General features: G+C 43.5%; 1 protein-coding gene across 4 annotated transcripts in view; it reads left to right on the forward strand.

Moving 5' to 3' along the window:
- The window catches only part of PRR14 (proline rich 14), a 55,492-nt gene that overhangs the window by 7,944 nt on the left and 24,158 nt on the right, over nt 1–23,390 (forward strand). The window contains exons 2-3 of one of the 4 annotated variants that reach the window (XM_049902923.1): nt 13,831–13,863; nt 14,252–14,306. The exons of the other annotated variants lie outside the window; for them this stretch is intronic. The gene's annotated coding sequence lies outside the window, so the exon portion shown is untranslated. The remainder of the gene's footprint in view (nt 1–13,830; nt 13,864–14,251; nt 14,307–23,390) is intronic. 4 annotated transcript variants of the gene reach the window in all.

Here is a 23,390-nt window from a genome sequence, read left to right on the forward strand (position 1 = left end):
TTAAGCCTATCTCTTTTGAGATATAGAAGACAGAAGTGAGCAAAGAGACAGGGGGACCACATACCACCAAGAAACAGCCAGGAGAAAAACACATCATTGGGACCCTGGGTTTCTGTGCTGAGAAGCTCCTAGTGCAGGGCAAGATTGATGACAACTTCCTGCAGAGTCAACAGAGAGAGAAAGCCTTCCCCTGGAGCTGCTGCCCTGAATTTGGACTTCTAGCCTATTTGACTGTGAGAGAATAAACTTCTGTTTGTTGAAGCCATCCACTTGTGGTATTTCTTTTATAGCAGCACTAGATGACTAAGACTGTGGAAGAGATTCATAGAGTCCACATACCAAGAAGCCACATAAAGACCAAAGCCACCCTGTTTGGGGTAAAGGGAATTGGTGTTGAGGGCCAGCTAAGTACCAGGTACCACCCAGTAGATACATTGATATAGATGGTATCAGTTGAAACTCACTTTCCAGAGTCCTTATGAAGACGGTTATCCTCCTATCACAGTTATCAGAAGGCTGAAGGATGAGATTTAAATCTGGAATGCCCTCTACATTGCACTGGCAACTCTAAGCAAGGAGAAATTAGTCTCAGGAGTGTGGGTGACTTGGATCAGTGCTGCGAAGTAGCTTATGATGGAAGATATCCTTCCTCACCAAGTGCTGGGGAAGGCCATGGAGAGTGAGCAGGGGAGGGGGAGAGAGTAATTTCTCATGGTTTCATGGTGTGTGAGGGGAAGTGCCTGGAAGTGCAACCTTCAATTATAGTACAGATTTCATCTTATACACTGACTGGAATCTAACTTTTGCCTAAGATATCATTCTGCCATAAACCCAGACTTGGGCCAGCAAGCTTGCTCTTGGGAGAGGGTAATGAGTAATAACATATTCTTAACAGATACATAAACTCCTGTCCTTTCCTGAGGTAACTCACTGATGCGTTTCTGATTACTTCTATATCCTGCTTTCTGAAGAGGGACTTCCAGGTACCTACAGACATTGTCACTTTGTATATCTCCCCCTTTCTGCCTCTCTGCCCCCCACCCCTGCTCACTCTGCATGGCCTTCCCCAAAACTTGATGAGGAGGGATATCTTCCATCATAAACTCCTTCACAACACCTGACCCAGGCTACCCACAGTCCTGGAATATATCTGAAAACCAGCAGACATGAACTGGGGGGTCCTCGTCTCAGGGGCAGAAGACTGGCCAGGGGCTGCTCTGGAAGTCTCCCACACCTCTGCCTGACGGATCCACTGGTAGATTTTCAGGGCATACTTTCTCTGGAAGCTTTTGCAGGAAAGGGCCTTTCAACAGAATGATTCCTCTGGTTGAGAAGGAAAGAAGAGTAGGTAAATAATGGATAACGGTAAGGTTTCACGCCTGTGTGTGCACCTATGAATGGCCAGGTAGCCTCTTTGGCAGAAATATCACCCACAGTCAGAGCACTAGTAGGGCTTCCTGCCCATGTAGATGAGCTGGTGCTGAAGCAGGTTTTCCCAGTGGGCAAAACAAGTACCATATTGTGGGCAGTAGTGGAGGTGTTCACCCAAGTGCACATGCTGGTGGTTGGCCAGCAGGGGGAGGTAAACAAAGTGGCACCCACAGTCTGTGCACACATTTGGCTTCTTCCCACAGGTCTGTACAGAGCCCTGCTTTGGTGGAAGTGGCAGCGGCAGTTGGGGCAGGCAGTGCTTGTTCTCTATGGAGCAGCTGGTGCTGGACTGGCAAATCGCTCTGGGAGTAGACACCACATGGCCCACAAACATGGGGAAGCTTAGCAGAATGCATCTGCCTGTATCTGACCAATGGGGAAGGCAAGTTGAGATATGAGGGCTTCTCCTGTGTGTGTATGTTTGCACACACATGAGGGTGACCAGAGCCCATATCAGTTGAACTCAGCAGCCATACTTGGGGGGAGAAGAAGGGCTTTTTGTCTGAGTGGATGAGCTGTGGCTAGAGCTGTTCCTTGCTCTGAGAGAAGCAGCACCCACACTAGTCACAGGGGAAGCACTGCTCCCCAGACTAGACTTGCTGGTAGCTGGCCAGGAAGAAAGGGTAGAAGCTGCAGTCACAGCCAAGACAAACTTAGAGCCTCTTTGGAGCCTGAGTGCACTGCTTCCCTGTGGCTCAGGAGCCTTGAGGCAATGTCTGGCCCCAGGGCTCATGGTTGGGGCCCTCAGCTACTGTAAGAGCCACTTGTTAGGCTTTGAGTGGTTGCCTCTCCCTCACATCAGCTGCACTAAGTTCCTTGACCCTCATTTCTTCCTTCTGTACTTCTTTATTGCTACTCTTGCTTTCTGCAGGGCGGAGAATTGAAACTTAAGATTGTAGGGTATTTTGCTACTACAGCTATCTTCCTCTTGTAATCAGGCAGCTGTGCACAGGGATGGAACAGCACCTGAGATTGAATGCCTGTTTATCCAATGCATAGGGTCTAAATGTGAATCCCTCATTCAGAGAACACCCAACGCCCACCTAAGGCAGCAGTTTCCCGTTTTCAGAGAAAGGTATTGTGGGGAAATAAGTTCCTTTATGTGGCCTTTTGCCTTGGTTCTTTGGAAAAACATCTTGGCAGATTTTCTCCCTGGGCAAAAGTAACAAACACTCTGGGGTAGAAAACTTTAGAGGCCTTTCCCCTCTTCCCCTCCCTAAGCCAAGTTGTTTCTCCGAAGAACAAGGGCAAAGGTAGTCACTTCCAAGTTGATCCTGATCCTAAGTTGTAACCTGTCGCTTCCCTAATTAACTGCGTAACTATGAGTATGATCTGTGAGTTGTGTTCCTGTTGCAACAAATATACTGAACCCTGCAGAGAAGTAGAATGTGCCGTAGAAGGAGAGGCTGGTGTCAGAAATTTTGGAGAAGTAGGAAGGCAGAGATATAGCTGACCTTGGCCTCATAGGAACCAGCTTTGTGCTGATCCCGATTCTTATCCCTCATAAATTTAGACAATTCATTCTGCTGCCTTACAGATACCCTCCCTTCTTGCTCACTCAGGGCCTTCAAAATTGTACCGCGTTCTCAGAAGAAAGGTCTGAACCCTCTCTTCAGAGGCAAGCTAGCACCTCTCTGCAGTTAAAGACCTTAAATGTAGGCAGTTCCATGGAGACAAATTTCTAAAAAAAAAAAAAACTGAGACTTCAGCAGGAGAGTGTGTAAAAACACTTGTTTGCATCCTAATTGGAAAGTAGTAAGTCATCAAACTCTTTTTATAAAGAAGGCTCTGGGCAGCTTCAAACAGAGATAAGGGCAGACAGACCTTCTGGGCTTCACTAAGTGAACTTCTGACAGCTACCCGCCTACCCCCCAAGCCAGTCGGAAATAGATGGCAGATCCTCTAGCCTTAAACTAACGAAAGTTTAAAATTCACTTCCTCAGTCACACTAGCTACATTTCAAGTGCTAAATCACCACATGTGGCTTTGTGGCTACTATGTGGGATATACAGACCACTTCCATTAGTTGCAGAATGTTCTATTGGACAGCATAACACTAGATGCTCAGCAGAAAGAAAGCAAAAGTACCAATTCGCCATCCATCCTGCTGCTCAGGACCAGCTACCCTTGAGGCCAAGGATGACTCCAGGTCTCAGAAATGGAACTTTGGAATCCAGAGAAAGCTCAGAGGATTCTTGCCAACTGGGGGCTTTAAAGAGAAGGACTGTGTAGGTACGCGGAAGAGGCTGCTGAGAGAAAGGGCCTACCACAAACCACCCCCAAGACAGGCTGACTTCCAGTTCAACTCCACATTCCTTAACTGTCTGGGATGAAGCCTGGCAGCAGAACTTCTTCCCTGAACAACAATTAGTCAGAAGTCAGCAACCTCACTGGGCTCCTGCTGCGTGCCAGGCACTGTGCTGGGCTGCACATGGCTATGTGAAAGGAAAAGCCGTGTAGTCCCTGCTTCCTAAGGGCTCATACCAATGCCCCTCCTTCCTGTCCTGGCACTCTGGTACTCTGTTCCACTCTCGCCAGAGCTCTTCTCTGCGTTGCTCTGGGACTCCTTTCTTCCTTTGTACCCAGGCTTGAACAACATGCCATATTCATTCATTTGTCAAACATTCCACAGTTTTTACATGCACAATTCAATGACATTGATTACATTTATCATGTTGTGCAACCATCATCAGTGTCCATTGCCAAATTTTCTATCACCATTAACATATGCAATGTTTGCTAAACTCCCTCTTTCCTCCTCCCTCCTACCCTTGGTTACCACTAATAAACTCTGGTCTCTACATATCTGCCTATTCTAGATATTCTATGGAAGTGGGATTATATAATATTTACCAGTCCCTGAGTGGCACAAACAGTTAAGTGCTTGACTACTAGCTGAAAGGTTGGCAGTTCGAACCCACTCAGAGATGCCTTAGGACACAGATCTGGCAACGTGCTTCTGGAAGGTCACAGCCTTGATAACCCTATGGAGCAGTTCTGCTCCGCACAACATGGGGATGCTATGAGTCAGAGTAAACTTGACAGCAAGTAACAACAACATATATTTGTCCTTTGGTGGCTTGACTTACGTCACTCTGAATGTTTTCAAGGTTCGTCCACGTTGTTACATGTATCAGGACTTCATTTCTCTTCATAGTTCAGTAATATTGCATTGCATGTATATATCATATTTTGTTTATCCATTCATCTGTCGATGGACATTTAGGTTGTTTCCACCTTTTGGCTATTGTGAATAGTGCTGCCATGAACACTGGCATACATTTATCTGTTTGAGTCACTGCTTTCAAGTCTCTTGGTTATATACTGTAAAAATGGCGTGGGGGCATCTGACCTCTTCGAATTTCAGGGGGGAGGTGAAAAGGATTACCATCAACATCAGCTCAAGGCTGATTCCTATGAGGGGGAGGTCAGACATACCTCCTCTTTTCAACCTTTTTACCAATTCTGACACCAGTTATCCTTGTCCCTCGTATGCATGTTCTACTTCTCTGCTGGGTTTGATAATATGTTGCAGTGGTCACACAGAACTCACATACCATACTCATAGTTATGGGGTTTATTAGGGAAGTAACAGGTTACAATTCAGGAACAGGATCAACAGGCTACAACTTGGGATCTGGGTCAGGAAACATGTAGGCAAAGTCTCCCTTCTTCAGTGGAGAACAGCTCTCTCAGCTCCTCTTGGCCATGCAAGGCTCCTCTCAGCCCCCTCAGGATAGGCTCCTCTCAGCCTCCTCAAGACAGACCTCCTCTCTTGCATCTCATTCCCTGCTCAGGCCTGGCCTCTCTCTGCTTGGTCAAGTGTTACAAAGCTCTTTGGCTGACAGGTACCTGGAGGCACCCCACTCTGTCAGGAAACCTGCCCAAAGGCACTCAGCTTTCTCGCTTTATGGGTCAGTGCACCTAGCTATGCCAATAATTGCTCAGAGGCACCCCACACCACCAGCAAGCATCCTGCCTGCAGGTGCTCAGCTCTCTCACTCAGTGGATCAGTGCATCCACTGTAGCTGCCTTACTTGGTGGACTGGGAAGCCCACTGTGGCCATCTCACATTGGTCTCCTGGTTCTGCTGCTGCCGCTTCTCTGCCACTGGATTCTGCCGTGCTTGCTGCCACTTCTCACTGTCTCCAGTGTTACAGCTCTCTCTGTCTCCTGGGTCTAGGAGATTCTCGGCACAGGGGCCCCAGGTCCAAAGGACATGCTCCAGTCCCAGCTCTTCTTTCTTGATGGTAGTGAGGTCCTTTTTCTGGTCTAGGATTGGATCTCTTTTAAGCCTAGTGGGATGGCAAAACTGACCAATCTCCTTGTTAGGGTTCCATACTCCTTATTTGTGTGGTCCCACCTCCACGAGGGTGCCATGTACCTTATTTGCATTATTAGCAGGCTGTCCAATCCCCTTAGTGGGCGATAAGCACTTTATTGCATAGTCCCACCCAATCATTGCGAGCGAGTCACAAGATCATGCATGGCTAGGAGGGCCATATTAAGTAATTCACTGCACTGCAATACCTACAAGTAGAATTGCTGAGTCATATGGTAGTTCTATATTTAACTTTTTATGGAACCGCCAAACTGTTTTCCACAGCAGCTGTACCATTTTGCATTCCCACCAGCAATGGATGAGGGTTCCAATTTCTTCACATCCTTTTGGCTGCCTGTTTAAAGCTGTGATGCCTGCATTCCCAGAGAGGAATCCTAGTCTCTGGCTCCAGACAGAGCAAAGCACATTTTATTTGCAAATCATTGTGCATGTCTGCTCTACACTGTCCGATGGCTACCTAAAGGACTGAAGCAAGACACTCATTTCTGTTTGGCCTATTTCAGAGCTTAGACAGGGTGAAGTAGTGACCACAATGCCTGAAAGCTGTAATTACCTGTACCTGCCTGGGACAAAAGAGTGTGTGTGAGGCTTATAGTATAAGCCTAAGGACTGTGAGAAGCCCAGGAGAGACTTTCTTTGGGAATTTAGGGCATTCAAAAGCACTGTGTGTGTGTTGGGGGGAATTGAGAAAGTCACACACATGCTCGAACAAGACGCATGCTTAGAATATACCCTAGAAGATCCCTAGGCTTTCACCTCATGCTGATCCTTAGGCTCAGTCCAAGCCTGGCTAAGTGTTGAAGGAGTGCCCTGGCATCACAGAGCCAATTTGCAAAAGTGGGAGAGATGGTCCCTCTCCAGCCTTCCTACCCAGAGGAAATCTCTGTCAAAATACTAGCTGAACACAAGCTGAGGAACAGAGACCTCAGTGTCCACACATGACCAAGGAGGCAGTCTTTGAAAAAATAGGGGAAGTTACTAAACAAATGGACTACTGTAGCCTTCAACCATTAAAAAATAAATAAATAAACACTGAGGGAGGTGAAATCTGAATCCAGAGTTATCGCTTTATACTGTTTAACAAAAAATCCTAAGGCAAATAAAAAAGAGGAAAGGATGGCCCATTTAAAAGAACAAAATACAGCGACAAAAAGCATTCCTGTGGAAGCCCAGGTAATGGGTTTAAAGACTTTAAAATAATGATGTTAAATAGGCTTAAAGAATCCAACAGAAATAAAAAGGATTATAATAAATGAATAGTTATTTGTTTTATGCCAACAAATTAGATAACCGATATTAAATAAATTCCTTGAAATACATAAACTACCTAAATTCACTCAAGAAAAATGGAAAATGTCAACAGATCCATAGCAAAAGATTGAATCATAAGTTTAAAAACCTCCCCAAAAGAAAAGTCAGATCAGATGGCTCCACCGGTGAATTTTAGCAAACATTTAAAGAACTGACATCAATCCTCAAACTCTTCCAAGAAATAGAAGAGGGATAACTTCCTAACTCATTTTATGAGGTCAGCACTACCGTGATACCAAAGCCAGACAAGGATACCACAAGAAAGCTATAGAGCAATAGCCCTTATGAATACGTTGTTGTTATTAAGTGCCATTCTGGTCCATAGCGACCCTACGTACAACAGAATGAAACACTGCCCAGTCCTGCGCCAACCTCACAATAGTTGCTGTGTTTGAGCCGATCGTTGCAGCCACTGTGTCAATCCATCTTGTTGCGAGTTTTCTTCTTTTTCACTGACCTTGTATTTTACCAAGCATGATGCCCTTCTCCAGGGACTAGTCCCTCCTGATAACGTGTCCAAAGTATGTGAGACGAAATTTCTCCCCCCTTGCTTCTAAGGAGCATTTTGGCTGTACTTCCAAAATAGACTTATTCATTCTTCTTGCAGTCCATGGTATATTCAATATCTTTGCAAACACCATAATTTGAATGTGTCAGTTCTTCTTTGGTCTTCTTTATTCGTTGTCCAGCTTTTGCATGCATATTAGGCAATTGAAAATACCATGGCTTGGGCCAGGCACAGTTTAGCCCTTAAGGTAACATCTTTGCTTTCAAACACTTTAAATAGGTCTTTTGCAGCAGATTTGCTCAATGCAATGCATGATTTGATTTCTTGACTGCTGGTTCCATGGGCATTGATTGTGGGTCTAAGTAAAATGAAATCCTTGACAACTTCAATCTTTTCTCCATTTATCACGATGTTGCATATTGGTCCAACCCTGGTGGCATAGTGGTTAAGTGCTATGGCTGCTAACCAAAGGGTCAGCAGTTTGAATCCACCAGGCGCTCCTTGGAAACTCTATGGGGCAGTTCTACTCTGTCCTATAGGGTTGCTATGAGTCGGAATCAACTTGACGGCACTGGGTTTGGTTTTGGTTTTTTGTTGCTTATTGGTCCAGTTCTAAGGATTTCTGTTTTCTTTATGTTGAGGTATAATCCATACTGAAGGCTGTGGTCTTGATCTTCTTTAGTAAGTTGTTCAAGTCGGCTCCATTTTCAGCAAGCAAGGTTGTATCATCTGCATATCACAGGTTCATGGAAGGATTGAAGGAATACACAGTGTCACTGTGCCAAAAAGAATTGGTCAATTTTAAACCATTTCAGGAGGTAGCGTATGACCAAGAACCGATGGTACTGAAGGAAGCAATCCAAGCTGCACTGAAGGCATTGCAAAAAAGCAGGGCTCCAGGAATTGAAGAAATACCAGTCGAGATTTTTCAACAAATGGATGCAATGCTGGAAGTGCTCACTCATCTATGTCAAGAACTTTGGAAGACAGCTTCTTCCTGGCCAACTAACTGGGAGAGATCCATATATATGCCCTTTCCAAAGAATGGTGATCCAACAGAATGCAGAAATTATCAAACAATGCCATTAATATCACACACAAGTAAAATTTTACTGAGGGTAATCTAAAAATGGCTACAGCAGCCCATCAACAGGGAACTGCCAAAAATCCAAGCCAAATTCAGAAGAGGTCATGGAACAAAGGATATCACTGCTGATGTCAGATGGATCTTGGCTGAAAGCAGAGAATACCAGAAAGATGTTTACCTGTGTTTTACTGACTATGCAAAGGCATTAGACTGGGTGGATCAAGAACAAATGAGGCATAACAATGCAAAGAACAGGAATTCTAGAACACTTAATTGTGCTCATGCAGTGCCTGTACAGAGACCAAGAGGCAGTCATTCAAACAGAACAAGGGGATACTGTGTGTTTTAAAATCAGGAAGGGTGTGCATCAGGGTTGTATCCTTTCACCATACTTATTCAATCTGTATGCTGAGCAAATAATCCAAGAAGCTGGACTATACAAAGAAGAACTCAGCATCAGGACTGGAGGAGGACTAATTTACAGCCTGTAATATGCAGATGACACAATCTTATGACTATAGATGCAAAAATCCTCAACAAAATATTAGCAAACCAAATCCAACAGCATATTAAAATCCCACCATGACTAAGTGGAATTTATCCTAGGGGTGCAAGAGTGGTTCAATATAAAATCAATGTAATGCACCACATTAATAAAATGAAGAAAAGAATGATCATCTCAATTAAGGCTGAAAAGGTATTCAAAAAAACTCAGCACACTATCATGATAAAAACATGCAGCAAACTAGGAATAGAAGGGAGATTCTGTAAGATGATAAAAGGCATTTACAAGAAATCCATTGCTAACATCATACTCAATAAAACTGGAAACTTCCCATCTAAAGTTAGGAAAAGAGAAGGATGCCTGCTTTCACCACTGTTTTTCAACATTGTATTGAAAGTTCTAGCTAGAGCAATTGAGCAAGAAAAAGATATCCAAACTGAAAAGAAGTAAAACTATCCATTTTCACAGATGACATGATCCTACATGTAGATAATCCCAAATAATCCACAAGAAGGCTACAAGCACTAATAAATGAATTTAGCAAAGTCCCAAGACACAAGATCCACACACAAATATTAGTTATGTTTCTATACACCAGCAATGAACAATCTGAAAAGGAAATAAAGGAAACAATTCCACTGATAATAGCATCAAAAATAATAAAATACCAGGGAATAAATTTATCCAGGAAACTGAAAGATTTGTACACTGAAAACTATAAAACATTGCTGAAAGAAATTAACCAAACCAAAAAAAAAAACATTGCCATGAAGTCGATTCTGACTCATAGTGACCTTACAGGACAGAACAGAACTGCCCATAGGGTTTCTAAGTCTGTAAGTCTTTACGGAAGCAGACTGCCACATCTCTCTCCTGTGGAGCAGCTGGTGAGTTTGAACTGCCAACCTTTCAGTTAGCAGCCAAGAATTTAACCACTGTGTCACCAGAAATTAAAGGAGACCTAAGTAAAGGGAATGACATCCTATGGTCATGGATTGGAAGACAATGACAATGGATTCCTGGTTATGACACCAAAAGCGCAAGCACAAAAGACAAAATAGAAAAATAGGACCCGTAAAAATGGCGTGGTGGGGATGTTTGACCTCCTCTAACTTCACAAGGAGGAAGGAGAGTCAAGATCAACAGCCCGAGGCTGATAGGAGGTCAGACGTACCTCTCTCCAACTTCTTTACCAATTCTTGACACCAGCCCTCCCTTCCATGGCACTCTCTAATTTTCTACTTGATTTGATAATTTGTTGCAATGGCCACACAGAACTCATAGACCATACTCATAGTTATGGGGTTTATTGGGGAAATAATACCTTGCAATTCAGGATCAGGGATGACTCAGGATACAGTTCTTCTGTCAGGACAGCCTCTTCACAGCCATGTCCGCAGACAGGCCTCTCTCAGGCCCTCAGCCTCTCAGCTCCTCAGCCCCTCAGCCCCTTGGCCCAGCCTCTGCCCTCCTTCGGCAAAGATTACACAAGTTCTTTAGCTTCACCAATAAGTGCCTGGGGTTACCCCACTCCTCCAGTAATCCTCCGCCTGAAGGCACTCAGCACTCTCACTCCATGGGTCGGCACACCTGTGGGCCCAGAAGCTCACTGTTCTATCTTGTGCCAGTCTCCTGTTTCTGCTGCTTCCACTGCCACCATTTCTCTGCCGCTGGTCCAAATGACTAGGTAGAACTATGCAAATAAGGTGCTTGTGACCCACCAAGGGAATTGCTAAAAATGCAAATAAGGTGCATGACACCTTTGTGGGAGTATGTGGAACCCTAACAAGAGGATTGGTCAGTTTGCCATCCCACTAGGCTTAAAATGAGCCAACCCAGAGGCAGAAAGGAGGACCTCACTACCACCAAGAGAGAAGAACTAGGAGTGGAGTGTGTGCTTTGGACCAGGGATTTCTGCCCTGAAAACCTCCTAAACTCAAGAGATAGAGAGAGCTGTAACACCAGAGACAGTGAGAGATGATGAGTGGTACAGCAATTTGGAAAAGCTGGACATTTGGGACGCATTTAACCTCTGTCTCATAGGAACCAGGTTTGTGCTGATCATTATTAAAGAAATTATTCATTCAGACTCCAAGGGACCTAGCTCAGAAATTAGATTGTTTTCCATTTTGCTGTCTTGTACAGAACACAGTGATAAATACCCTTTACATATCTCTGCATACTTCTCAGGTTAGCTCCTAGAAAAGCAATTGCAGAGTCAGGGTATATACAATGTACTGGTTTTAGATGTGAGAAATAAGGTGGTTTGAGGCCCTTTAGATCTTGGGGAAGAAGAAATGAGTCAGAGCTGGTGTTGAAGTCTGAGAGGAAGTCTCTGGGTGGGTAGGGGAGTACAACCCCTGCAGATCCTCATTTAGGTGTCATTAGAAGAAAACTGAAGCTCAGAGAAATTAAGTGGTTTGCCAAAGTCCACACTGCATGCAGTGAATGGAGTTGGAATCAGAATCCAAGTCTGTCTGACATCAGTGCCCACTTAACCACTGCAACACACTTGATACGCTGCCTTTGTGACCTATGGCTTTGGAACAGCAGAAGCAGAGGGCCCTGGGCCTCACTTGGGGGAAGCCCTCAAATTTAAACTTCTAGTTTTGTTCTCAAACAAGTAGTCTGAGCCCAGAGACACTGAAAGAATTGAAATAAAGCCCTTATTAGACAACTTTAAAGTTATGCCTCATTACTAGACCTTACCTTGCTTTGCCTTTATTATCTTTCTAATTCTTACAATTTGGGAATAGCACAATTATATTGCAATATATTTTTGTGTTAAAAGAATCACTTTACTAAATGCATTTAAAATATACCAAGATTTTGTTACCCTGTTTTATCCTTTTTTTTTTTTTTTTTTTTAATATTTGGTGGCTTAAAAAAAAAAAAATTTAATGGCTAGAACCACTCCTGACCTTTGGGAAAACTTTTTATTAGGCCCGCGCCAGTGGCGTAGTGGTTAAAAGCTACAATTGCTTACGGAATCGACTCAACTACAACGGTTTTTTCTTCTTCTTTTTTTTTTTTTAATCCCTGCTTCGTCAAGAGCCGCGTTTTAGAGCTGGAGACACCTTGTTCCCTCCAAGTCCTAGCGACCATACCGCACCAGAGTCCCAGGGCGGCCTCTGATGTTTATAAGCCACTGGAGAATATCTGATTTTGGACCCAAACCCATTGCCCTCGAGTCAATTATGACTCATAGCGACCCTATAGGACAGAGTAGAAGTGCCCCATAGGGTTTCCAAGGAGCGGTCAATGAATTCGGACTGCTGACCTTTCGGTTAGCAGCCGAGTTCTTAACTACTGTGCCACCAGGGGTCCTTATTTTGGACCTGGAGCCTGGGAAAGTCCCTTAGAAACACGGAGGCTGCAGCTTCACGCCTTTTTCCAAAAGTAGTAAGACAGTCTCTCCTCCTTTGATCAAGGAGGAAATATGGCAGTGTGGAACTTCAATCCTTTTAAGTACTGTGGCACTTGCCACGTGAACGTACGTTGGAGCTTCGTGCCGCTCTCTCTTTTCGCACTGGTGATAGGACAGTTCCAATCGAACATAAAGACAAACTGCCGAGTGCTTGGGCCTCGAAGGGCGGGAAATTTGGCGCTTGCGTGAGAGCGGCCTGAGGTTCGAGCTGTTCAGTAACGGCTCGTTTGGCGTGTGACCTGGCCGTGAGGGAGGAAAACCCAAGTAGGAGAGGCACTCTGGGCCCTGCAGGGCTCCGAGACTGGGCCTGTGGCTGTTCCCAGTCAGAAGTGTGAGGCTGGGGTGAGGGGACCCGGGGTAGAGAACTCAGGCGGCACTGCCTTTCAGAAACTTGGCTCCCACGGTTAGCCGCTCCCAGGCTGTAGCCTTGACTCCAGCTGCACGAGGGGAGGGAGTCGAGCACCCCGGTTGAAGCACCAGCGTGCCAGTTTGGCTCTTAAAATTCCTCAATAAAGGTCAGTTTCCTACTGTAAAGTGAGGGTATTGATCCATACGTCCAGAGATGTGAAAAATTCCTAGAAAGACGAGCCCTCATGGAAATCAAATTCAAAGGTGAAAGTTTATATGAAATGCCCAGGATAGGAAAGTATGTAGAGACAGGAAATAGACGGATGGGACATAGATGGTAATGGAGAGCTAGTGGGGGCTTAATGGATAGGGAGTTTTTTTTTTTTTTGAAGGATGATAAAAATGTTCTAAAATTAGATTGTGGTGATGATTATGTGAATATGCTAAAAACCACTTCATTAATTGTATGCGTTAAGTGGGTGAATTGTATGGTTTGTGAATTACATCTCAAAGTTGTATTTAAAATTTCTGAAAGCTCTAACATCATTGAAAATTTGGGGACACTGTAGGGTTTACAAAACATTCCTCATCAGTTACCTAATTTGTCCTTCATCCAACCCTTTGAGTTGAGCAACATTGTAAAAGAGCTTCTACAGAGGACAAGGAACTCTGGTGGCACAATGGTTAAGACTCAGCTGCTAACCCAAAGGTCAGTGATTTGAACCTCTTCTCTGTGGGAGAAAAGATCTGCTCCTGTAAAGATTTCAGCTTAGGAAACCCTATCCGGCAGTTCCACTCTGTCCTATAGGGTTCTATGAGTGGGAATCAATGCGATGGTGGTGGTTTATTTTGTTTGTTTGTTTTGGTTTAGGAGGAAGATAAGAAAAATAGGACAGATGATGAGGTAATAGATCAGTTTGGCTCTACTATACGGTATGTAAGGGAGAGTTTTGCATTGTCAGTTTGGGTGAGATCATGCTACATGAAATAGGCATGGTATTTGGGGCTTGATAGACTGAGTTGGGACATACTAACTTTGCCATTTAGTATTTATTAGCTTTATGACATTTGGTCAGTCACCTTACATCTCAGAGCCTCAGTTTAGTAATAATCCCTAGCTTGCAAAATTGTTGTGAAATTTAAATAACACTTAGTATATGCTAGGGAGTTGATAAGTGCCCCCTTCTTTTCCCTGGGAGTTAAGCAAGCACACTGGTCCTTACTCTGTGGGCGTTGGGAGGTGTGGAATGTTCTTGAGCAAGGAACTGATATGATCATGGTTGGCTTTTAAGATTTGGAAGAGGAAATCCTGGACATGAGAAGAGGCTTTCGCTTTTGTTCATTCAGGTGAGAGTAAACAGGGGTCTTTTCTCAGTAGAAATGGACAGGAGGGTCCATTTCCAGAACCTTTAATAGGGGGCCAGCTATGTTCTGAAGGAATAGTCTGGTCTCATACCAATTCTTATGAACCCCAACCCAATAAATCTATCTCTTGAATTTGATCTTGGGAGGTCACATGTGGGTCCCAGATCCCATTTCATGGTTGTCTCCATTTTCACTTGTTCAAAATTTGTTCCTTTCTGCAACAAAATCCTCCTGCCATTTTGGGGAGGAAGATTGATACTTTGTCCTATCTAAGACTTCCCCACTGGGCTAGGGAGGCATGAGGAGTGCACACTTGCTCCTTCTTCACTTCTCATTTTTCTGACACCCTTAACCTCTTCTTTGATTCTTCCACTCTGCCTTTCATCTTACTCTTCCATGTTTTCTTTTTCTTTCTATTTTAATTGTGCTTTAGGTGAAAGTTTACAGCTCAATTTCTCATACAAAAATTTATACACATATTGTTATATGACCTTAGTTGCAGTCCCTGAATTGTGACAGCACACTCCCCACTTCCATGTCAGGTTTCTTGTGTCCATTCAGTCAATTCCTGTCCCTTCCTGCCTTCTCATTCTGCCTCCGGACAGGAGCCAGCCATTTGGTCTCATGTATCTGCTTGAACTAAGAAGCACACTCTTCACAAGTATTATTTTATGTTTTATAGTCCAGTCTAATCTTTGTCTGAAGGGTAGTCTTCGGGAATGGTTTTAGTTCTGAGTTAACAGAGTGTATTGGGGCCATGGCTTCGAGGGTTCCTCATGTCTCCATCAGAAGTTCCATGTTTTCTTGATTGCTTTCCTGCTACTGGCTTCTAGACTGCATCAGCTTTTTTTTTTTTTTTAATCGCCTGTCCCATCTAGTACACATATGTGTGTACCTGCAGACACAAAACACTTCTTCAACCAAGCTTCTGCCCCACTATTCCACTAAATTCTCTCCAAGCGCTGCCAACCTCCTCATTAAAACACTGCAAATCTCTTCCATTGCCTTCTAAATCCTTTTTTGTTTTGTTTTTTAGCTATATCTTTCCCATCTCTGTTAAAACCAAATCAATCCTGTCAGTTGATTCTGACTTATAGTGACCCTATAGGACAGAGTAGAACTGCCCCATAGAGTTTCCAAGGCTTTAGTCTTTAGAGAAGCAGACTGCCACATCTTTCTGCGGAATGGCTAGTGGGTTCAAACTGCAGCTTTCAGGTAGCAGAGAGTGCTTAACCACTATGCCACCAGGGCTTCTATCTTCTTTGTTACATCCTTCTTTTTTTTTTTAAGTGCATTTCCCTAAGGTTCAGGCATCCACTCTTTTCGGTTTCAATCGTCAATATATCTTCTAGGCCTGTGGTTCCTAGCTGTGGGAGGGAATGAGAAGGGTTGTGTGCTACTGGCATCTAGTGGGTAGAGGCTAGGGATGCTTCTTTTAAACATCCTACAATGCACAGGACAGCTCCTCACAACAAATCTGACCCAAAATATCATGGTGTATTTGAAAAACCCATTTAACTGTGTAAAAATGGCCTGGCAGTGGCATCTGACCTCTAACTTCATGAGGGGAAAGGAGAATCAAGATCAACAGCCCAAGGCTGATTCCTGTGAGGTAGAGGTCAGACATGCCTCCACCCTCCCACCGTTTTACCAATTCTGACACCAACTATCCCTCCTTTGGCACTCTACTTCTCTGCTGGGTTTGAAAATTAGTTGCAATGGCCACACAGAACTCACAGACCATGCCCACAGTTATGGGATTTATTAGGGAAGTAATAGGTTACAATTCAGGTTCACGAATGCTCAGGATACAGTTTTTCTGTCAGCACAGCCTCTTCTCAGCCATGCCCACAGGCAGGCCTCTCTCTGGCCCTTAGCCCCTTGGGCTGGCTCCTGCCCTGCTCGGGCAAGTATCGCAAAGCTCTTTTAGCTCTGCTAGTAAGTGTCCAGAGGTATCCCCTCTGCCAGTAAGCCTTGGCCTGGAGGTGTTCACCTCTAGCTCCATGGGTCAGGAAACTGAACTCCACCAAGTGCCCAGAGGCACCCTACTCTGCCACCAAGCCTCCTGCCCGAAAGTGCTCACCGTTCTTGCTCCATAGGCTGGGAATCCCACTGTGCCATCTCCTGGTTCTGCTGTCACCCTGTCTTTGGTGTTGCAGCTCTCTCTCTGTTTCCTGAATCTGGGAGGTTCTCAGTGAAGGGATCCTGGATCCAAACGACATGCTCCACTCCTGACTCTTCTTTCTTGGTGGTGGTAAGATCCTCCTCTGCTCTAGAATTGGCTTCTTTTAAGCCCGGAGGGATAGTAAAACTGACTTATCCCCTGGTTAGGGTTCCATACACCTTATTTGCATGGTCCCACCCCAACAAGGGTGCCATGCACCTTATTTACATTGTTAGCAAGCCATCCAATCCCCTTGGTGGGCCACAAGCACCTCATTTGCATAGGCCCACTAAGTCATTTGGTGGGAATTACAAAGTCTATGGCTAAAAAATGAAAAAAAAAAAATGGCTAGAAGGGCCATATTAACTAATTCACTGCACCGCAAATGGCTGCACATTTTTAACTGGCTGCTAAATATTTTCACGTGGTTGTTGAGCCACAAGCTTGCTTTTTTTTCTAGAGCTGAACTTTTCCTCCTGTCCAAATTGATTGGCTATTCAGTTAGAAGTTACTCCCCCGATACTGGAACATTAGACCTAATGTCCTAAACCTAAAGAGTTATATGAGTCCTTCCTTTTCATGACTGCTCCCTGTTAGACTTGAGAGACTACTATGTACTGGGTACTAGGATAATCAATGGGAAAAAAAAAAAACAGGTAAAGATCCTCCCCTCAAGGATCTTATATTCTAAAGGGAGAGACAGACAGTTTCTTATAAACATAAGTAAGTTATTCTTCTAGATGACTCTATAGTCCTTCCTTTCTTTTCCATTTCCATCATTCCTTGTGTATGTAATATACTACCCCAAAACTTAATGTCTTAAACTAAGTGGTTTCAACAGCATTTATCATCTAACAGTGTCCGTGGGTCAGGAATTTGGGAGAGGATTAGCTGTATGGCTGTGCCTCAAGGCTTCTCATGAGGTTGCCATCAGATGTTGGTAGGAGCTGCAGTCATTTCAAGGCTTGCCTGGGGCTGGAGGATCTGTTTCAAAGCTCACTCACATGGCTGTTGGCCAGAGCCTTCAGTTCCCTGACATGTGGACTTTTCCACAGGGCTCCATAGGGCTGCTTATGACATGTCAGCTGGCTTCCCTCAGAGCAAATGATGAGAGAAAAAGAGAATAGATGTGTCTTTTTATGACTTAATTGCCAAAGTTACACGCTGTTGCTTCTAACTTTATTCTGTTCATTAGATTTGAGTTACTAGGTCCAGCTCATACTAAAGAGGAGGGGAATTAGGCTCCAACTTTTTTTTTTTCCAGTTTTTTTTGTGTGTGTGCTTTAAGTGAAACTTTACAATTCAAGTCAGTCTCTCATACAAAAACTTATACACACATTGTTATATGTCCCTAATTGCTCTCCCTACAAAGTGACAGCACATTCCTTCTCTCCACCGTGTATTTCCTGTGTCCATTCAACCTGCTCCTGTCCCCCTCTGCCTTCTCATCTCACCTCCAGGCAGAAGCTGCCCACATAGTCTCATGTGTCTACTTGAGCCAAGAAGCACACGCCTCACCAGTATCATTTTATGTCTTCTAGTCCAGTCTAATCTTCGTCTGAAGAGTTGGCTTTAGGAATGGTTTTAGTTTTGGGCTAACGGAGAGTCTGGGGGCCATGATCTCTGGGGTCCCTCCAGTCTCAGTCAGACCATTAAGTCTGGTCTTTTTACTAGAATTTGAGGTCTGCGTCCCACTTTCCTCTTGCAGCATCAGGGATTCTCTGTTGTGTGGGCTCCAACTTTTGAGGGAAGGAGATTCAAGGAATCTATGAATATATTTGTAAAACCACTGCACCCCCTCCCTGTTATAACTAGCCTATTATAATAATTTGCCTCCCATATATACCCATTCCCCAATTCATCTTGCACAAGAATTGCTAAAGCATCATCTTGATTTTGTCTTGTCTCTCCTCAAAAACCTTCACTATAAAAACACGTGCTAAATGACACATATGTAAAGGTTTATCACTGAAGCACTGTTTATAATATTGAAAGATAGAAAACAACGTAAACGCCCAGAAATAGGGGAGTGATTAAGCAAACTGTAGTACATATACATGAAAACAACCTGGAAGTGCTCTAAGTACTACTAAAGAAAGCGCTCCTATATTAAGCAAAGTGCAGAGAGTGTGTGTAGTATGCTACCCTCTGAGTAAAAACGAACCAGGGAGAATAAGAATAGTATATTCATATAGCATAAAAACTCTGAAGGATACATAATAATCTAATAAGAATGACTTCCTATCAGGAGTACAGGACTGAATAGAAAATTGTTTTAAAAAATTAAACCATGTGAATGTATTAGTTGTTAAAAATTACATTTAAAATGTTGATAGCTTCCTTATTACCTGCAACATTTATTCGTTCATTTTCTCACTTACTCATTTAACAAATCTTTATAGAGCCAAGCATACCAATACCTGGCAGTCCCCACTTTTTTCCCACTACTTTTGTTTCCTCCAACTAACCTGACCTTCGCTGAGTCCTAAGTAACCCTTTCACCTCCCAATTCTGCGAGGATCTCTTCTCAGATGCTGAATCTCACGCCCTAAACCATTGGCCCTAAACTAATGGCTGTCATCAGGGGTAGTACCACTCCCTAGGAAATGTTTTATGAATCTGTGAATTTTGGAAGCTATTTTGTGGTCACAGGCTGAAGGACCTACTGGTGCTTAACAGTGGACTCAGGGTTATCAACTGTCCTACACAGTGCCAGACAGTCCTGCTCAGTGAAAAACTGTCTCTTGTCCTCCACTATTTTCAGAATGCCCTGTAGACATTCATACAGGTGAAAACAGGCCTATAATTTTCTGAGTACAGAACCTAAATTCATTTTACTATAAACAAACATAAGCACATTTTAAACATATCTTGACTTTTGCAGAAAGGCAATCCACCAATATAGTTTAAGGGAGGATTGTACTTTGTTTTGGTTGGAACTTTACTAAGAGTTATTTGCCTTTTTGGAAAATCATGACACTAATGGCAACACTTGTGGAATTTGAATCACCAACACAGTCCACCTGTGACAGCCTGCATTCAAAGCTGTTGTATTCATAGAAATCCTACATATAAATGCAAGCATATCACTACTTCAATATGATCATGTCACTATACCTTCTGGCATAGCCTTACTCCAGCATTTACATATCAAGATATACATTACTTTAAAAAAAAAACTTTTAAAAGAATAATATACATACAATATGACAACAGAAGCATGATCAACAAAAGACAAACTTGATAAGTGGGACCTCATGAAACTTAAGGAGCCTTGGTGGTGCGCTTGTTAAGAGCTCAGCTGCTAACCAAAAGGCTGGCAGTTCAAATCTACCAGCCACTTCTTGGAAATCCTGTGGGAAAGTTCTGCTCTGTCCTGTAAGTTCGCTATGAGTTGGAATCGACTCAAAGGCAATAGGTTTGGTTTTATAAAACTGAAATACTTTTGTTCATCAAAAGATATTATCGAATTTACCTTCTAGTTCATTGTATGGTGCTTGTGGTCCTACAAGCTTGTGAGCAGCCATCCAAGATACAGCAATTGGTCTCTGTTCCCCTGGGGCAGCAGAGGAAGGAGGGTCCAGAATTGGAGGAGGAACTAGAATACGTGTTGTCATGGACTGAATTGTGCCCCCCCCCCCGCCCAAATATCTGTCAACTTGGTTAGGCCATGATTCCCAGTATTCTGTGGTTGTCCTCCATTTTGTGATTAATGTAATTTTCCTATGAGTTATAAACCCTAATCTCTGCCTGTGGTTAATACGGCAAGATTAGATTATGTTAAAGAGAATTAGGGTGAGGATGTAACACCCTTACTAAGGTCACATCCCTGATCCAATGTAAAGGGAGTTTCCCTGGGGTGTGGCCGGCACCACCTTTTATCTTACAAGAAATAAAAGGAGAGGGACGTGAGCAGAGAAGGGGGACCTCATAACTCCAAGAAAGAAGCACTAGGAGCAGAGAGCGTCCTTTGGACCCAGGATTCCTGTGTGGAGAAGCTCCTAGTCCAAGGGAAGATTGATGAGAAGAACCCTTCTCCAGAAGCAACAGAGAGAGAAAGCCTTCCCCTGGAAATGATGCCCTGAATTTGGACTTTTAGCCTACTTTACCATGAGGAAATAAATTTCTCTTTGTTAAAGCCATCCACTTGTGGTTTCTGTTATAGCAGCACTATAGAACTAAAACCATGTCTAATTGCCTCCATGAACAATGTTTCCTTTGCTATGAGACCAGAAGAACTAGATGGTGCTCAGCTACCATTACTGAATGTTTTGAGCTAAGATTCTATAGAAGGATACTGAGCAAAGGGGGGTAAAATGTGGAATGGAATTTTAAATTGCCACAGAATTCAGACTTTCTGGAGACCCTGAGGCTGAATGACTCCCCAAAACTATTGCCCTGAAGAAATCTTTAAACCTTAAACCAAAATTATTCCCTGAAGCCATCTTTAAACCAAGAAATAGTTTGCTTAATTAGTAAAGAATGTTTGCCTTGAGTATTGTGCTCGTTTGAAAAATTATACATGATCAAATCGACAACAGAAATTCAAAAGGTTAGATGAAAAGGTTGGGGGCAGTGACTTTATGTTAATGATGGTGAAATAATTTGCAAAAGGATATTGAGAAAAGTAGCACAACTTTAAGAATGGTACATGTAGAAATTGTTGAATTGGTGTATGTTTTGCTGTGAATATTTTCATCAAAAAAAAAAAAAAAAAGACAATCAAAAAAGTAAAAAGACCCCCTACAGACTGGGAGAAGATTTTTGGGAGCCATATATTTGATAAGGGTCTGCAGTGCGATGGATCACTTTTATATGGCCTTTCATGCCATGGTCTTGTAACTCCCACCAAATGATTGAATGGAACTATGCAAATAAGGTGCTTGTGGCTCACCAAGGAGACTGGACAGTTTTCTAATAATGCAAATAAGATGCATGGAATGCTGTGGGGGGTGGTACCATGCAAATGAGGTACATGGAACTCTAACGAGGGTATTAGTCAGTTTTACCATCCCACTAGGCTTAAAATGAGCCATCTCAAAGGCTGAAAGGGGGACCTAAGTACCAAGAAGGAGAGCTTGGAGTGGAGCACATCCTTCGAACCTGGGATCCCTGTGCTGAGAGCACATCCTTTGAACAGGGAATCTCTGTGCTGAGAACCTCCTAGACCCAGAAGACAGAGAGAGAGAGAGAGAGCTGTAACAACAGAGACAGCGAAAAACAGCGAGAAGCTGTGGCAGAGAAATGGCGGCAGCAGAACCAAGAGACAGGAACAAGACGTAACACTGGACTTCCCAGCCCAAAGAGCAAGGCAGTTATAGTGGGTATGCCAACCTATGAAGTGAGAGAATTGAGCGCCTTCAGGCAGAAAGCTTCCTGGTGGTAGGGGGTGCCTCTAGGCACTTGTTGGTGGAGCTAGGCTTGCCAGAACCTCAGAGTGAGACAGCTGAGCACCTTCAGGCTGAGGCTTACTGGTGGAGTGGGAGGCCTCCAGGCACTTATTTGTAGAGCTTTGTAACACTTGCCTCAGCCAGGCAGAGGCCAGGTCAAGAGTTGAGGGGCTAAGGGCCAGCGAGAGGCCGCTGTGGACATGACTGAGAAAAAGCTGTCCTTATCAAAGAACTGTATCTTGAATTGTAACCTGTTACTTCCTTAAAAAACCCCATAACTGTGAGTGTGGTCTGTGAGTTCTGTGTGGCCATTGCAACAAATTATCAAACCCAACAGAGAAGTAGAGAGAGCCTCGGGAGGGATAGCTGGTGTCAGAATTGGTAAAAAGGGTGAAGAGAGGAGCTGCATCTGACCTCCATTTCATAGGAATCACCCTTGGGCTGTTGATCTTGATTCTCATTCCCTCTTGTGAAGCTAGAGGAGATCAGACACCTCTGCCAAGCCATTTTTACAGGACCTAATATCCAAAATATATTAAAAGCTTCAACAACTTAACAACAAAAAGAAAAACAACCCAATCAAAAACTGGGCAAAGGGCCTAAACAGACGTTTCCTCAAAGAGGATATTCGAATTGTCAACAAGCGTATGAAAAGATGCTCAAAAAAAAAAAGAGATACTCAGTTGTCATTAAAACTCAAAAAACCAAACCCACTGCCACCATGTCGATTCCGACTCATAGCGACCCTATGGGACAGAGTAGAACTGCCACCATAGAGTTTCCAAGGAGCGCCTGGTGGATTCGAACTGCTGACCTTTTGGTTAGCAGCTGTAGCACTTAACCACTAAGCCACCAGGGTTTTTCAATTGTCAGCAGCCATTATTAAAAAAAAAAACAAAAACCCACAGCTATCAAGTCGATTCTGACTCATAGCGACCTATAGGACAGAGTAAAACTGCCCCATAGGCTTTCCAAGGCTGTAAATCTTATGGAAGCAGACTGCCACAGCTTTCTCCTGTGAAGCCACTGGTGAGTTTGAATCACTGACCTTTTGGTTAGCAGCCAAGTGCTTTAACAGCTGTGCCACCAGGGCTCCTCATTAAATGTAAATCAAAACTACAATGAAATACCACCTCACCCCCATTAGAATGGCAATGATAAAAAAAAAAAAAACAGAAAACAATAGGTGTTGGTGAGGTTATGGAGAAACTAGAATCCTCATGCATTGCTGGTGGGAATACAAAATGATACAGCTGCTACAGAAAAGTTTGGGCTTCCTCAAAGAGTTGAATCTTTTACTACCAAAGGACCTAGCAATACCAATCCTAGGTATATTCCCAGAAGAAATGAAAGCGGGAAAACAAAAGGAACAATGTATACCAGTGTTCATTGCAGCACTTTTCACAATAGCCAAAAGGTGGGAACAACCAAAATGTTCATCAATAGATGAATGGATAAAATGTGGTATATACATACGATGGAATCTTACTCAGCTGTAAAGAGAAATGAAGT

The sequence above is a fragment of the Elephas maximus genome, chromosome 12, assembly GCF_024166365.1.
Source record: "Elephas maximus indicus isolate mEleMax1 chromosome 12, mEleMax1 primary haplotype, whole genome shotgun sequence".
Classification (NCBI taxonomy): Eukaryota; Metazoa; Chordata; class Mammalia; order Proboscidea; family Elephantidae; genus Elephas; species Elephas maximus.